Genomic DNA, 17,033 nt, shown 5'->3' with positions numbered 1-17,033 from the left:
TGCCTGTAAAGGGGTGCATGTTTCCCGTGCTTAGAACTGTCCCTGCACAAAGTGTAATTTCTGCAGGAAAAAAAGTAATTTAAAAGCACTCGCGGCTATAATGAATTGTCAGCTCCTCATAAGAGAACAGTCATTGAAAGTCATTGATAAAAAAAACAAATAATGTGGGGTTCCCCCCAAATTCAATTACCAGGCCTTTCAGGTCTGGTATGGATTTTAGGGGGAACTCCACGCCAAATGAAAAAAAAATGGTGTGGAGTTCCCCCCAAAAATCCATACCAGACCCATTATCGGAGCACACCCCCTGGCAGGCCACAGGAAAAGAGGGGGGACAAGAGAGTGCCCCCCTCCTGAACCATACCAGGCCACATGCCCTCAACATGGGGAGGATGCTTTGGGGGTCTGTGACCCCTCAAAGCACCATGTCCCCATGTTGATGGGGACAAGGGCCTCATCCCCACAACCCTGGCCGATGGTTGTGGGGGCTTATCAGAATCTGGAAGCCCCCTTTAACAAGGGGACCCCCAGATCCCGCCCCCCCCTGTTTGAAATGGTAAGGGGGTACAAAAGTACCCCTACCATTTCACAAAGAAAGTGTAAAAAATTGTTAAAAAACACACACACACCGTTGGGAAAAGTCCTTTATTAAAAATAAAAATAAATAAAAAAAGATTCCAGTGGTGGTAATCCACTCTTGCTATCCAGCGATGGCTGATCTCTTCTCCGGTGTCCAGCAATGCCCGATCTCTTCTCCGGGGTCCAGCTATGGATGATCTCTCCCGTTGGTCCAGCGCAGCGCATCCATCCTGTCTCCACTGGAGACACTACGGGAATCCCGGCAGCCTGACAGGTTTTAGCTGAGGAGGACGGGGCCACCCGTCACCTGACCCCGCCCCCCTCTGATGCAAGGGGAAACCCGGGCTTCCCCAGTGAGGTGCGGGTGACCCCACCCCCCTCTGATGTAATGGAAACCTGCATTACATCAGAGGGGGACGGGGTCACCCGTACATCACTGGGGAAGCCTGGGTTTCCCCTTTTACAGGGTGTTCCTGTAGACTTTTACAGGGTGTTCCGGCTTTTCGAACACCCCAAATTGTTCACTGTTCGGCGAACAGGCAAACAGGCAATGTTCGAGTCGAACATGAGTTTGACTTAAACTCGAAGCTCATCCCTAGTAATCAGCATTGATTCATGAAGAATCATTCTTGCCAGACCAATTTATTAACCTTCTATGAAGAAGTGAGCTGCCATCTAGATAAAGGAAGGGCTGTGGATGTGGTGTATCTATATTTTGCCAAGGCATTTGATTCAGTTCCCCAGAAGCGTTTACTTTACAAACTGAGGTCTGTCGGCATGGACAATAGGGTGAGTACCTGAATTGAAAACTGAATACAGAGATGAGTCCAAAGGGTGGTGATAAATGGGGAGTACTCGGAATATGGTTTGGTGTGGAAAGTGAGGCCCCCAGGGTTCTGTCCTGGAACAAATCCTGTTTAATCTATTCATAAAGTATCTGGAGAATGGGATAAACAGCTCAATCTCAGTATTTGTGGACAATACAAAGTTAAGTAGGGCAATAACTTCTACGCAGGATGTGAAAACCTTACAAGAAGACCTAAACAAATGAATGGGGCAGGCAACTACATGGCAAATGAGGTTTAATGTTGAAAAATATAAAGTAATGCATTTGGGTCGCAAAAATATGAATGCAATTTACTCGTTAGTGGGAGAACCTCTGGGGAATCTAGGATGGAAAGGACCTGGGGGGTCCTAGTAGATGACTGGCTCAGCAGTGGCATGCAATGCCAAGGTGCTGCAAGCAAAGCCAACAGAATATTGGCATGCATGAAAAAAGGGGATTTACTCCAGAGATAAAACAATAATCCTCCCACTCTACAAGACTCTGGTCCAGCCACACCTGGAGTAGGCCGTCAAGTTCTTGGCTCCAGTCCTCAGGAGGGATGTGCTGGGACTGGAGAGAGTCCAGAGGAGGGCAAAACAAAGCTAATTATGGGACTGGAGGATATCAGCTATGGGGAAAGACTACAAGCATTGAACTTATTCTCTCTGGAGAGGAGACGCTTGTGCTAAGGAAAAAACTCTTCAGTGAAAGGGAGTTTAAAAAGATATGCAGCCATTCACTAAAATTAGAAGAGAAGCATTTTCACCTTAAAATGCATTGAGGGTTCTTTACTGTCAGAGCGGTAAGGATGTGGAATTATTTTCTTCAAGCAATGATATCAGCAGAGAGCATCAATAATTTCAAAAACTATTAGATGGGTACCTTAACAACCACAAAATACAGGGGTATGCAATGTACTATTAACATAAACGCACACACACAGGTTGAACTGGATGTACTTGTTTTTCAACCTCAACGACTATGTAACTATGTAACTATGTAATAAAGTGTTAAAATGGCATTTATGCTATTCCCACAAAAAAAAAAAAAATTTAAGTACCTTCTGAAGAGAGGACCAATGAATTGTTGGGGAAAATTTTTGGGGGGATGTCCGCTCCTTTCCTGGCTTCGGAAGTGTTATGATCAAAGCTGGTAGCATTTCAGGAGGGAACATCGAAGAGGAGGCAGCATCATTAAATAGAGTAGTTAAGTATGGCGCTAAAAGGTGAGAGAAATATTTTTTTAAGTATTCCCATGGGAGCCCATCAGGACCAGGGGATTTACCTTTGGGGGGTGTTTTAATAACTGATTCAATTTCATGTACCATGAAGGGATTATTAAGAAAGGTAAGTTGTTAAGCAGTTAAGGTTCTAAGATTGATCCAGATAAGGAAAGTGTTGATATCTGCTGCTGAGAGTTGAAAGGTAGAGGTGTCTTGTTTGATATTGATTGGGAATTAAATAGTTTATCTTTGATATGAGGATGAAGTAAATAGGCTATTTTAGCTTTAGCTTGTCTGCCTTTAATGAGGCAAGCCAAAGCTTTATCTGCTTTGTTTGCATTGTACATTCTCAAAGAAGTGGATAAGAAGTATTCTAAGTCCTTGCCTTAAGGATAAAAGTTTGTCCGAGTGTATTGGGTGAGGGTTGGCCTTATTTTGTATTTCTAAGTCAGTTATTCGGGACATGAGGGAATCTAGACATTTCGTCCTCTTCTTTTTAAAGCGTGAGCTAAATTTTATAAGTATACCCCTTACAAATGCTTTGTGCATGTTCCACACCATGCCGGGGTCAGACACAGATCCGGCATTGATTTCAAAGAGTTCAGATAGTTGAGCGATGAGCTTTGGTGTGTTAGGATAGATGTTGCAGTATGAAATTGTTCGCACGCCAGAGACAAGTACTCTGCTTCGGTGGGGAATTTTCTATGGAGATGCTGATGGGTGCATGGTCAGATCAATACATGGTGTATATTACAGATGCAAAAACTTTTTGAAGTAACCATTTGTCTGTGAGGAAGAGATCTATAAGTGAGTAAGATTTATGAAGTGGAGAAAAACACATATAGTCTTTCTTGGAGCCATGGTGGCACTGCCAAACATCAAAAATATTGTGAGATAGAAGGAATTTTTGTCAGGGAAGATTTGTGGTGTTTCGATGCCGAGGTGGAGTCTAGGTGAACATCTGGTACCAAATTAAAATCTCCACAGATAATTAAGTGCCCTTGCTGAATTGGCTTGACAGTGCATATAAGTTTCCTAAGGAAGCACATTTGATGGACGTTGAGAGCATAAATGTTCAATAGCGTATATATAACATTATTAATGGTACAGACCAGAATAATATAGTGACTGTTGGGGTCCAAAGTCATTTGTTGAGGTTGGAAGATAACCAAGTTTTTTACCACAATCATGACACCTCTCTTTTTGGAGGCGAAAGAGGCTGTATATAAATGTGTAACATATATAAAGAGAAGGAGAGTGTAAAAGTGGAGCTGCAACACCTAGACCAAGAGAATTTTACATAGACTGGTATTTATTCAAAAGGTGTTTCTGGGGTTTGCGCTGATTGCTTTTTGTTTGCTTGTATATAAATGTGGAAAGTGTTTATTTGAGCAGGTAGGAGTTAGCTGCCCCTCACTATAGCTAAACGCCATGCTATGAAGCCTTTTGCCCTGCAGTTTTCATATCAGGGGCAGCAACATCCCTGCACATCCCCAAAATCCCTGCAGCATCTCTTGGAAACTCTTCATCTAACCCCCCCCCAGCCCATCAGCCAGAGACTATGCTGCCACACACGCCAGCCCGATCTGCTGCCCATCCATATAAAGCTACACCGAAATGTAATCAGCTGGGACCGCCATCTATCCGTAAAGGAACTCCTTTGCGGGATACAGAAGATAATTATTTCATCCTGAAATCCTGCACTCCACACTGATCCTGCAAAAGTTGTTCCTTGTTTCTTCTGTGTCCCTTTTTGTAAGTAGGTTCTTGGTTGCCATTAGAGTAGTAAGCCAACTACATAACAATAGAAGCTTTTTTCCTCCACCGAGACCTAAGGGATCACACCTGGGTATGTACTTTCCATTCCCTGAAAGCCAGCCTACAAAGTTTACTTGCCTCCCTAGAGGCTCCACAGACACCTTTTTATTTTATTTTACTTTATTTTATTTTATACTTTTTTCTCATTAGCTGAATGTTTAAACTCAACTTGGTATTACACCCAGTTACTAGGACAGATCCCCCTAGCATCTCTGTTTTACCTAGCCTCAAACGAAAACAGAACTGTATTACTATGGATTGCTCTACTACGGACTGTCCTCACTAGATATGATGTACAAAGATTTTTCCTCTGAATAGGTCCATACTACCCTTTCCCTCCCTACTCCTTCCCCCCTCCCTCCCCCTCTTCACTCCCCCCCCACTTCCCCCCTCCCCCACTTCCCTTCCCCTCCTCTCCCCTATCTCTACCCTTTCCCCAGGTCCGCCAGCTCCACATCTTCCCCTCTTTCTCCTATTCCCTTTTTTTTTGGTCCATCCCTCCTATTAGCTATACTAATTTGACTTTTGCTGTCAAAGTTTATGACTCACATTCTATTGTGTCTGGTTAAGAATGTTATGATTTGTTAGAACAGACTTCCATTTATTGTTGTATTACTTATATGTCATACCCGTTTGCAGTGGGGAGCTGTCACTTCTCCCCCACTTTATGGTGAAACCACCCTTTGGCTAGCTCGCTGGCCATGGAGTCTGTGCGCTATTTGGTCAGGCAATACAGTTTTACCCCTTTGCCATTTAATCTTCAATGGTTTGCCCTACACTACACACACCCACCCTACTCCCCCCTGCCCCCCTTTCCCTTTTCTCTGATTTTACTTTCTTTCTTTCTTCTTCAGGTCGTGTGGCTCGCCTGGTTCTCATGCCCTTCAATGATAGCTCTCCTCAATCTCGCCCCCCTAAACATACTTTCCCTTAATGTGAAGGGACTCAACTCCCCCAATAAGGGGGTTAAGGCCTTCCAAGCTTTCGTGTACCTGAAGGCCAACATTGTAGCCCTTCAAGAGACCCACTTTGTGGTCCGTAACACCCCTAAATTCTTTAGCTCTCGCTATGCTTGGGTATATACCGCTTTTACTACAACAAAGCAAAGAGGGGTCCTGCTAGCCTTTCACCACATCTTACCATATACCCCAACATCGGAAGTTAGGGATCCAGAAGGCAGCTATATTGTACTAGTGGGCCTACCGCAGGACATAGAAACAACATTTGTCTCTTACTATGCCCCCAACAATAACCTAAACCCTTTTTTCTCACATCTCCTGCAGGTCATAAAAGCACACCGTAAAGGTACACTATTTATGTGTGGTGACTCTAACCTGGTACTCCCTCTGCACTTAGACAAATCTCCTTACACACCAGAACAATACTCCCCCTCTGCCCAGTTTCACAAGCAACTTCAACAGGCTTCTTTCCTTGACACATTGAGGGAATGCAACTCATTACAGAAAAACTACACATTCTACTCCTACCCATACAAATCCTTCTCCAGGATAGATCATATAGTTATACCGATAGCATCCTCACCGATATTACTCCAATGTAGTATATTCCCAATAAAATGGTCAGACCACCGTGCAGTAATTACCACAGTCTCATTGTTGGTACCCCGGGCAAGAGACAAAACCTGGTGTATGAACGAAGCACACCTCACCAACCAATCGTATTGTTTCGATATCCAAATAGCCCTCAAATGCTACCTCTTGCACAATTCTACACCGGAAATCTCTCCGATCTTCCTATAGGAGGCACACAAACTGATGATTAGGGGTAAATGTATTTCAGTTGCCACTCAAAGGGACAAGAAAATTAGACTACAACAACTAGAGTCTGACTTCCACCATAATTTCCTCCAATTTCAGGCCTCTCCCACCGAATCCCACAAATTGGCCCTAGAGAAAACCAAAATAGAGCCACACAATATACACTAAGGCTAACAAACCAGATACGTTTTTGGCTTTATGCCTCCGGCGACCGGACCGGGCTCATAACCCCACCTTACTTTCAATACAATACAAAGTCGAGTACACAAATACATATGGGGCTCCATGAAACCCAGCGTTTCGTGACCCATTTTGCCCTATAGCAAACTCAATGGAGGCCTAGGAGTACCCAGTTTCCTGCGTTACTATCATGCAGCCCAGTTAGCCCAAATCACACTCTACCATGCAAAAGCTGAAACACCTCTATGGGTTGCCTTGGAAGCAATAGACCTTCACCCTATCACAGTAACCAATTTGCTTTGGCTGCCACTCCAGTTCAGGGACCTATTAAAAACCCAATAACAAAACACTCCCTAAAAATTTGTGATAAATTATGAAAACCATTCAAATTAATCTCCCCGAATTCAATATTACTTTCTTTTCTTGGCCACAGACTTTTCTACCCAGCCTACACCGAACCCACCTCTTTCCAGGCCTGGCCCGGGGCTGGTTTGGGTTGCATATATGACTTGGTCTCTGGAGACACCATAAAAATGTTTCCAGCCCTACAGGCACAAACTCAACTCCCTCCTCAGGAGTGTTTTCATTATCTTCAGATGTCCCACTTCGCCCAAACTGTTATTGGGTCAAACAAAGAACTGAATAGCCTATCTATGTTTGAGGGTATGTGCGACTTAGATCCACATGCTCCGGGTATAATATCCCATCTCTATGCCCATCTCAAATCCTCCCCAGCTTTGCTCCCGTCATATACGTCCAAGGACCTAGCTATAGACTTAGGCGCAGAGGGCTGGTCGAAAACGTATGGAAAAACACCAACATTTTGTCTCAAATGTTGTCACATCAGAAGAAAACTATAAAGTTCTTATGCGTGGTATTTGGTCCCTGTTAGGATTGCCAAATTCCTATGATTCTACCCTCCAGATTGTTTCAGGGGTTGTAGCGAAAGAGGTACACACGTACACATATGGTGGACGTGCCCAACAGTACAACGCTTCTGAGCGACAATGTTTCAAATGGCCTCAGCACTACTTTGAGAAACTCTTGGTCCTGTCCAGTCCTCTGCCATATTGAACTACTTCTCACAGGACTACACTAGGGTGCAGTTTCGTCTTCTCCTCCAACCTACTACTGCTGCCAAGCAAATGATAGCGAGAGCTTGGAAGACTCCAACCTTAAATCATTGATCATGGAAATTAAGAATAGGGTCACCCAGGCTATGATACGTAGAAAAATGTAAGCCACAATTCCGGACAAAGTTCCCCAGCACCTCAAAACCTGGGCCCATGGATGGAACGGTTTCTGTCTCCTGATTTTGACAAACACCTCCTGGAGCCTTGATTTCCCATGGCTCACTTGTGAAATTGACACCAAGCATTGGCAGTCCATGCGAGCTGCCTGTCAGGTGCGTTTTTGAAGATTGAGATGCTAAGAGAGCTCCACTTGCGGCTAGGTGCAGCGTTCTCCTGAAGTTGGGAACAGGAAGCACGGTCCCCGAAGAAGCACGGGTGGCCAGGTGCTTGCTTGTAGTTCAATTAGCTCGGCCACTGCGGGATGGATGGAGCAGGCGAAGCAGAATTTGCTGTGTTCAGATGAACAGAGAAACCAGGAGCCAGGCCAGAAGTCATGCACAAATAGATTAGTCCAAAGAAAGCGCAGGGGCGAGCCAATGTCAAACACAGGCAGGGTCCAGATACAAGCCGTAGGTCAAGCCGAGAGATCAGGAAGCAGAAGTAGAGTCCAGGAACAGGCCAAGGGTCAGACTAGGATATCAGGAAGCAAGGTTGAAGGCAAGCCGGGTCACAACGGGTATCTCAGATCAGGAAACAAGGTCAAGGTGCACAAGGCAGCTGAGGAGATAATCCAGCAAGGTCCTGTGGTTGCAGGCTGGCTTAAGTAGGGCCACTGTCACCAGCGTTAGTCACGCCAGTTGTGCGACATCGCACACGCGCAGTATTGCGCATGCGTGTGCGCCAATGCATTCTCATGAGAACCGGCATGCGCCAATGCACACTGATGCATGGCGCATGCTTGTGCATGCCTTGGGACCTTCTGTGGGCATCCATGAGTGTTCAGGGCGGCATTGCCAGTGCCGTGACACCCATGTCTTGAAACCGCCTGACCGACACCTTTTTTCTTCTACCTTTCATCAGATATAACCTTCTTCCTCTTTCCCTTTCTTGAACTCTTCATGTCTCCCTTCCTCCTTCCCAACCCTTCTCTCAACCCAACATACACCACCAGTAACGAAGCTTACTATGCACGTTATATGGCTTTTATTATGACCCCCTTCTCCCCCTACAGAGTGCCATCTTAAACAAATTTGTTTGTGTTAATGGGCCTTTGTACCCACTGATATATTAAGCAGCGATATCAATATGACTATATAAAATATATTTGTTATCTTAAACTATATAACACCTCAATATGCCACCGTTATCCCATTTCATTTGAATGTATTCTGCTTAGTGTACTTTTTCTATGCTAAACTGAAAGCATCAGAAATTGTTATCTGATTGTTACCAATAAAACATTTTGAAAAGAAGGATTGAGAGCAGGTTCTCAATTTTTACAATCGGAAATTTTGCCGATCTGAGTTTTGGTCGGAAAAAGCTCTGATTGCTTTCCAGACGGAATTCTGTTGGGATTTCGTTCAAGCTATCTTGCATACACACAGTCACACCAAATTCCGGCCGTCAAGAACACTGTGATGTACAATACTTACGACGGGACTATAAAAAGGAAGTTCAATACCCAGTAGCCAATAGCTTCCATCTTGTAGTTCAGTCTGAGCATGCGTGACTTTTTGCTCGTCGGAATTGCATACACATGATCGGAATTTCTGATAGAAACTGAGAACCTGCTCTCAATCTTTTACTGGTGGAAATTCGGCCAAGAAGCTGAACTCAGCAGATCTGCTTTGGGGAGAGATAACAGTCAAGTGATAAGAACAATAGAACCATAAGCTGTTAGCTGGGGAGAGGTTCAATAGTATGAGGTTGGCCTATCTGGGAACAATATCATCTTGTTATTATTTGGACTTCTTCCATTGGTTGCAGTGATTAGATGGTGATCTACACTGAAAAGGGTGTGAAGTGAGGGGGGTCTAGTATAATACCCCATGTGTAGAGAAGCTTCATTCCACCCTTAAGGGTGGTGACCAGGTGTGATGATAAATTTTTCCTGATGAGCAGTGTTGCCGGTTAGCACCACTTAAATTGGATTTTATGATTGTGTAGGGCTTTAGTGACAGGGTTGAGCTGCCATCTTAGATGCAGGGTATATTTTGAGAGATCTGGAAAGAGGTGAAGCTCATCAAAAGATGAAGAAGGAGGTGAATGAGCTCTGGCAGATGAGAGGAATTTCGAATTAATTAATACGTCCCTGGGTACGGGGTCTGCCACGTGGCTTTAGATTTTAATCCTTTGAAACCTAAAGGATTCAATCAATGGTAGTGTCCAGTGGTGAGGCATCTGGCAAGATAACCTGCATGAGATCTCTTGTAAACTTAGGAAGATACACCTATTGGATAGATTTGCGTATACCCAGCAGTTTGACATTATTATGGCAAAGTCTGCCCTCCAGGTCTGCCAATGTGGCCCGTACCCAGTACTGGTGCTCTCTAATATCATCATAGGTATCAATTCAATTATTTACAGTTGTGGTGCACTCTTTCATGCTGTTTTCAATATAAGATACTCTGCCACCAATATTATGTATATCAGTAGAGAATTTAGTGATTAATGATGAGAGATCGGTCATCAAAGAGCACTGGAGGGACAGCAGTTTGTCATTTAATGTTCTGTTAAGTACTGGCTGGCCTGTGGTAGGTAAAGATGCCATGGATGAGTGCAAGGCATGGTTGGATTTCTGAGCGTTAAATGTCTAGGTCTCTGCTCGAGCATGGGATGGCGGTGCATCCATCCTCATGCATGCGTTGGCTGGGCTCCCTGTGAGAGGGATTCCTCCTGTCAGGTTTTTGGGGGATAGAGGGAGGATTTGCAGCTCTGGGTCCTGAGGGTTACCATCAGGGAGATCTGTGTATACCTCACCCGTCACTGTTGGGCTGTCACCATCTTGGCTGTGACTGCCCTGAGATGCTTGCTTATTGGAGAAAGCTATGAGCTTTTTTGGGCATTGATTATCCTTCCTCTTGCAGGATATGGTCGGTGTGGATGTCCTGGGTGTAAGGAAGCAGGAATGCGTGATTGTTTGAGACACAGCAATGGTGCCATTGGCTCCCGCTGCTGTCAATAAAAGTCAGTTAGCTAATCAGAAGAGAGACAGGGTGGGGCCGAACCTTGGCTTCGTGTCTGAATGGACGCATGGAGCTATGGCTCGGCTTGGGTGCCCCCTTAGAATGCTGTTTGCTGTGAGGGCACTAGACAGGAGGGGGGTTTTGGAGTGCCCATAAGGGGACTGAGAAGAGGAGGATCCAGGCTGGTCTGTGCAAAATCATTTCCCTGAGCAGGTAAGTATAACAAGTTTGTTATTTTTAAAGAAAAAAATACTTTAGTATTACTTTAAGCTTCTGTGCTAATGCACATTGCCTAGGCATATTCCACTGTTGTCACCATTTAAAGCGCACCTTTCTTGAAGATATAAGGTCTGCTCAATTGCAAGCCTCCTCACCCCAATATTTAAATTGCCTGAAAATATAAGTTCAAAATAAAGCTTTAAAAAAAAAAGTCTTACCTAGGGATCAGCTTCAGGTCTGCTATGGATTTTAAGGGGAACCCCACGCCAAAATCAAAAAAAGATTCATACCAGACCCTTATCCGAGTATGCAACCTGGCAGGCGGCAGGAAAAGAGGGGGGGAGCGCCCCCCCCTCCTGAGCCATTCCAAGCCACATGTCCTCAACAGGGGGGTGTTAATGGGATGTTGGGAGAAGGACCTCATCCCCCCCATGTTGATGGGAGAATGGCCTCATCCCCACAACCCTTGCCCAACGGTTGTGCGGGTCTGCAGGCGGGGGCTTATCAGAATCTGGAAGCCCTCTTTAAGAAGGGGACCCACAGATCCCGCCCCCCTTGTGAATTGGTAATGGGGGACAAATGTACCCCTACTATTTCACAAAAAAGTGTCAAAAATGTTTTAAAAAGACAATAGCCAGTTTTTGACAATTTCTTTATTAATGCCTTCTTCTTTCCCCACTTCTTCTGGTCTTCCTTCAGTGTTCTTCTTCCTTCATCTTGTTTTTCTCCCCCGCTTCTTCCTCTATCTTCCTCTGTTTCTTCCTCCTGTCTTCTCCTGTCTTCTCGTCCGGCATCTTCCTCCGGCTTCTTCTTCCACACTTCGTCCTCCAGAAGATCTACCTCAATGGGAGTCTCCCGCTGTGTGACGTTTCTGTTCTTGTGACAGCTCTTAAATGGAGGGCGTGGCCCACCTCCCTCTGACACACGGGGCCTTCCCTATGGCTTTCTCTGTGGTTTCAGAGGGGGTGGGGTCACCCTCCTCCGCTTCAACGTGAGGACAAAGTGCTTTGGGGGGCTACCCCAAAGCACCCTCCCAAAGTTGCCTGGTACGGTTCAGGAGGGGGGGCCGTCTCTCGTCCCCCCCTCTTTTCCTGTGGCCTGCCAGGTTGTATGCTCGGATAAGGGTCTGGTGTGGATTTTTTTAAACTTTGGCATGGGGTTCCCCTTAAAATCCATACCAGACCAATTTTGGTTTGGGGTTCCCCTGTGGAGGAATACCATGGCATTTTTTTCAATTACTTTTATGTGTATTGCCGGGACCGACTTTTCATTAACACGGGAAACATGTGTCACTTTACAGGCATACTATAGACACCCCCAAGGTAAAAAATTTAAAGGAATATTACACTTTTATTGTTTCACTTTAAGCATTATTAAAATCACTGCTCTCGAAAAAAAAACGCAGTTTTAAAAACTTTTTATTGCATTGGTCCCTTGGGCAGGACCCGGGTCTTCAAACTCTTTTTATGACAATAAGGCCGCGTACACACGCGGGGACTGTTCGCCCAACTTTGTCCACTGAACAGTGTTTCGGCGGACAGTCCGCCCGTGTGTGGGCTTTCAGCGGACAGTTTCAGCGAACAGTCTGCTGAACAAAGTTTTTCGGAAATTCCGAAAAACTGTCCGCTGAAACTTGGTTTCAGCGAACAGTCCCCTCGTGTGTAGGCTTGTTCGTCAAACTAAGTTCCGCGCATGCTCAGAAAGGATTTACACGCCGAAAGTTGTAATGCAGTGTATAGGACGTCGTATTTTCCGTCCCGTCGTACGTGCCGTTCACGTCATCGCGCACGGTTTCAGCAAACTGTTCGTTCGTCGTGTGTGGGCAAGTCCGTCCATGCTAATTTTGAGCGGACTGTTTGCTGAAACTGTTTGACGGACAAAGTTGAGCGAACAGTCCCCGCGTGTGTACGCGGCCTAACTTGCATATAAGCCTTTAAAATTATCACTTTTGATTATTCATGTTCGTGTCACATAGACTTTAATGGTGTTACAATTTTTTTGCCTGTTTGCATCTACTGGATGCGAACTGAACCGGGGGTGTTCGGCTCATCCCTAACCTTGAACTGTCTAAGTTGCAGCACACTACTAAATGGCATGCATTAGGCATAACACATCTTAGACACATTTTTGATAATGGTACTCTGCTCTCCTTTACCCAGCTACAATCTTGCTTTGGCATCCTGTCCACAATGCAATTTTAATTTCTTCAATTAGGGCACGCAATTAGGGCCCAATTGTCTTTAGCTACTTTTAAGTTGTCCCCAACCCCTATCTTTAATATGATACAGCAATCCAGTTTCACCAATTGCTTTAGCTCTAGGTGTTATGCTATGCTTTTGGCAGACTACCTGGAGCATTTCCCCAATTTGACCATGGAGGGAAAGGAAAACAATGTAAGCAACATCTCTGGTGACAAATTGGGAGAAGGCCCTGGAATCTGTCCTTTGCTGTTTTTTGAATGTGACACAAAGCTTACCTCAACTCCACATATTATTGAGAGTACGTCGCATTCCCCTTAAATTATTCTGGTCTACACCTTGATCCATCTTGTGCATGGTGTTGCAGAAATTAGGGTGATCACATACATTTACTGTGGATGTTCCCCAAGCTTTACAGGTATTGGGCTTTTATTGTTACTGCCACTAATGGCACGTACAGACGATCAGACTGTCCAGCGGACTTAGCCCGGTGGACAAACCACCGGACTTTGAAGAGGTCCACCGGACTTTCTGAATGCGCGTACCTGTGCACACACAACCGGATTTTTCCGGCGGTAGGTCCGCCGGACTATGGCGGGAGGCCGCCGTACTTTTGAAATGAACGGACTTGCCCACACAAGGAAAGTCCGTTCATTTTGAACGCAGCTCCAGGTAGCCGGGACTAGTGCAGGAGGTCAATGTTGCCGCCTTCGGCGGTGAGATTGACACGTCGCTGGTAATGTCACCTGGTATGGACTTAAAAGGGAAGCCCTACGCCGAAAAAAGGGCGTAGGGGTCCCCCCTAAGGTCCATATAACACCCTCATCCGAGCCCGCAACCCGGCCGGTCAGGAAAGGGGAGGGAACGAGCGAGTTGCCCCCCTAATGAGCCATACCAGGCCGCGTGCCCTCAACATGGGGGGGGTGCTTTGGGGAAGGGGGGCCCTGCGGCCCCCCACCCCAAATAACCTTGTCCCCATGTTGATGAGGACAAGGGCCTCTTCCCGACAACCCTAGACGTTTGGTTGTTGGGGTCTGTGGGCGGGGGGCTTATAGGAATCCAGGAGCCCCCTTTAATAAGGGGGATCCCAGATACCGGCCCCCCATCCTATGTGAATGAGTATGGGGTACAATGTACCCCTACCCATTCACCTGGTGAAAAAAATGTAAAAAAAAAAATACCACACAAGGGTTTAAAATAATTGCAGAGCTCCGGGGGTCTTTATCCTTCTTCGGGGGTCTTCTCGCTGTACTCCTCCCCTATATTCTGCTAACACTTTTACTAGCAGAGGAGCCCGGCTTTCTTCTTCGTCGCCACCTTTGGGGGGACTTTGGGGGTCTTGTCCCCCTCTTCGGTTCTTCTTGCCAGGCCTCCACTTTCTTCCTTTAGCTCTTTTACTAGTGGTGGCCCGGTCTTCTGTCGCCGCCACCTCTTCTTCTGACTTCGGGGGTCTTGTCCCCCTCTTCGGTTCTTCTTACCGGGACTCCGCTCCTTCCAGCTCTTTTACTACCAAGTCCGCCGGATAGTTTGATCGTGTGTATGCGGCATAACAGTACTTTTAAACTGACTATACCTAGAGACTCCAAACCGTGTCTTCTGGGCATTCTTGATGATGTGGTTCAGGACATTTAAGTCAGAGAGGCAGTGTCTAGAGCCATTTTCCAGGTCTGCAAACAAATTTTACTGAATTGGACCTCACAGTCCCCTCCCACATCTCAAACATGAGCGCTTGATTTATCAACACAGGGGTAACCCATATAAATTCGAAAAAGTGTGAGGATGTTGGCTGGCCACAGCAGGCCTTGATCCAGTGGATTTAATTTTGGATAGATTACAAATGTAATTTCAAAGTGTGAATAGATTTGATACTTTGTACTATGGGGAGGTGGTGCAGGCAAGGGGGTTGCCCTATCGATCTGAATTACATTTTGAGCACAGGGTGGGTTGTGGGTGCATCAGTAAAATGATATGTATATATGTACTTTGATGCAATTCGTAGATATCTGTGTACAATTTTGAGACATGTTTACAATTTTTCATGTGAATTGACTGAATTGTGGTTTAAACTTGCATTATATGCTGAGATTCTAATAAACCTTTTTCCTGATCACATACATCATTCTTCCAAGTCAATATGGCTTCTGGGAACCCACCCTTCTATAGTTTTGGTTGGCATATCCAAAATTCCCTTACTATATTTTCTAAGCAAATTGACCTCAGTTCAAAAGCCAGGCAGTTCATTATGGCTATGTAGTATGGTTATTGCTTCTTCACTTTCCTGCCAATAAAAATATACCTGAAATGCCATGAGCTAATAAAGAGTGATGCTGTAAATGGCAATTAAAAGCAATCAGCACAATGTCCTCAGTTTGAACTACTAGGGTCTACCTACGCTCACATAAACTCTAGTTAACCACTGGCCAAAGGGTATATTTGCACAAAGTCTGCAGGTAGTGAGGCCCTTTAAAAAAACTATAGTTGAGCATCATTCTTCCAAGGAAAGTTATTGTAATCCACAGGGCAAATGGTTTTTTTTTTGCAAAGGGTCCAGACAATTAAGAGTGAAGGGGTGAAAACATCCCATTTAAAAGTGCCCTGCAAAAAATGGCCAAAGGGTGCATAACAATCCGAAGTCCAGTATATGTCCTTCATGGATGCAGTCTGCTCTCTGATGGCTATTCCTACATGCTGGATGTAGGAGAATATGATATAGGCTGTGCTCTCCTGACTGGATGATGGTTGATGGTGGATGAGGAGTAGGCCTGCAGGATGATGAAGCTGAGAGAGAGGTTTCTCTGTCTAGTAGGGTTCTCAGGTTTCTTCTTTTTTCCCTTGGGAGTAGTCCAGCTGACCTGCATGGTCCATGTGGCTACAATATTAACACAGTGGGGCTAGCTGAGGCTATGTAACAATGTCCTTTGTTCATCACCTGGTGCTCCTGTGAGTCTATATACTACATGTTTCGCAGGGTCCCTGATGCCCAATGGGTTACTTTGGGCATATCTTACTCCCCCGACACTCACACTCTTTCCTCCAGGCTCTTACAATGTGTACAATGGGTAGGGCTAAGCCCTGCCAGCCAATCACCTTCCTCCCCCTGTTGTTTGTAGGGTAGGCTTTGCTTCCCAGCTTCCAATGCAGCTAATCAGAGTCCCCCTTTTCAATCACTAGCAGGCAGGGAGGGATGAACTATGGTGCAGCTTAAAGGGGCTGCTAACCAGGGCTAAAGTTAATATAGTGAATTCCCAAATTAGTTTGCCAGGTCTGCAAACCATGTAAAGGCAGGAATTGCAACAAACCTATGGTAGCAGCGGATTTATGCCTCATGCCTGCTTACATGTAACAATGCAATAAAATGCCCAGAGTTGAAGAAGAACCAGAGGGGGCTTCAAGCATCTATCCTCCATGGCCTAAAGAGAGAAGTCCAGACATACAGCAGGCATTTTTTTGATGAATTGGTGCTATAAAGGCAGTTGGCTGCTTAGAAGTAAGGGGTAAATGCATATACAGTATATAATAAAGAAGCACAAGAAAAAAAAACGTTGTATTTTATGAAAACATTTACATGTGTAGTGGGGACCTATTCGTTTATTAACGTGGTTATATATATATATATATATATATATATATATATATATATATATATATATATATATATATATCAATGTTAAATCTGTGGACATTGAGATGGTTCAGTGTTTGGAGCCATCTATTGACAAAGTCTGGTAACGCACAAGATATGGTGATTATAAACACAAAGACTTTCATAGGAAGTACTGTTTGTTTTGCTAAGAGGCTTGACCTTTGTTACCCAGTAGTCTCTGTGACCTACCCATGATATGCGGTAAATGCTGAGTAGGGTATAAAAGGGACTGCAGCGGCCATATTTGGTCTCTTGGGACCACGCTGCTTGCCTGTGCAGAACTGTGAGGAGGATCCTCCGACACATAGGCAGAAA

This window comes from Lithobates pipiens, unplaced genomic scaffold (genome assembly GCF_037356315.1).
Source record: "Lithobates pipiens isolate NorthernLeopardFrog02 unplaced genomic scaffold, aLitPip1_a1.2 Scaffold_23, whole genome shotgun sequence".
Classification (NCBI taxonomy): domain Eukaryota; kingdom Metazoa; phylum Chordata; class Amphibia; order Anura; family Ranidae; genus Lithobates; species Lithobates pipiens.
This window is presented reverse-complemented; position numbering follows the sequence as displayed.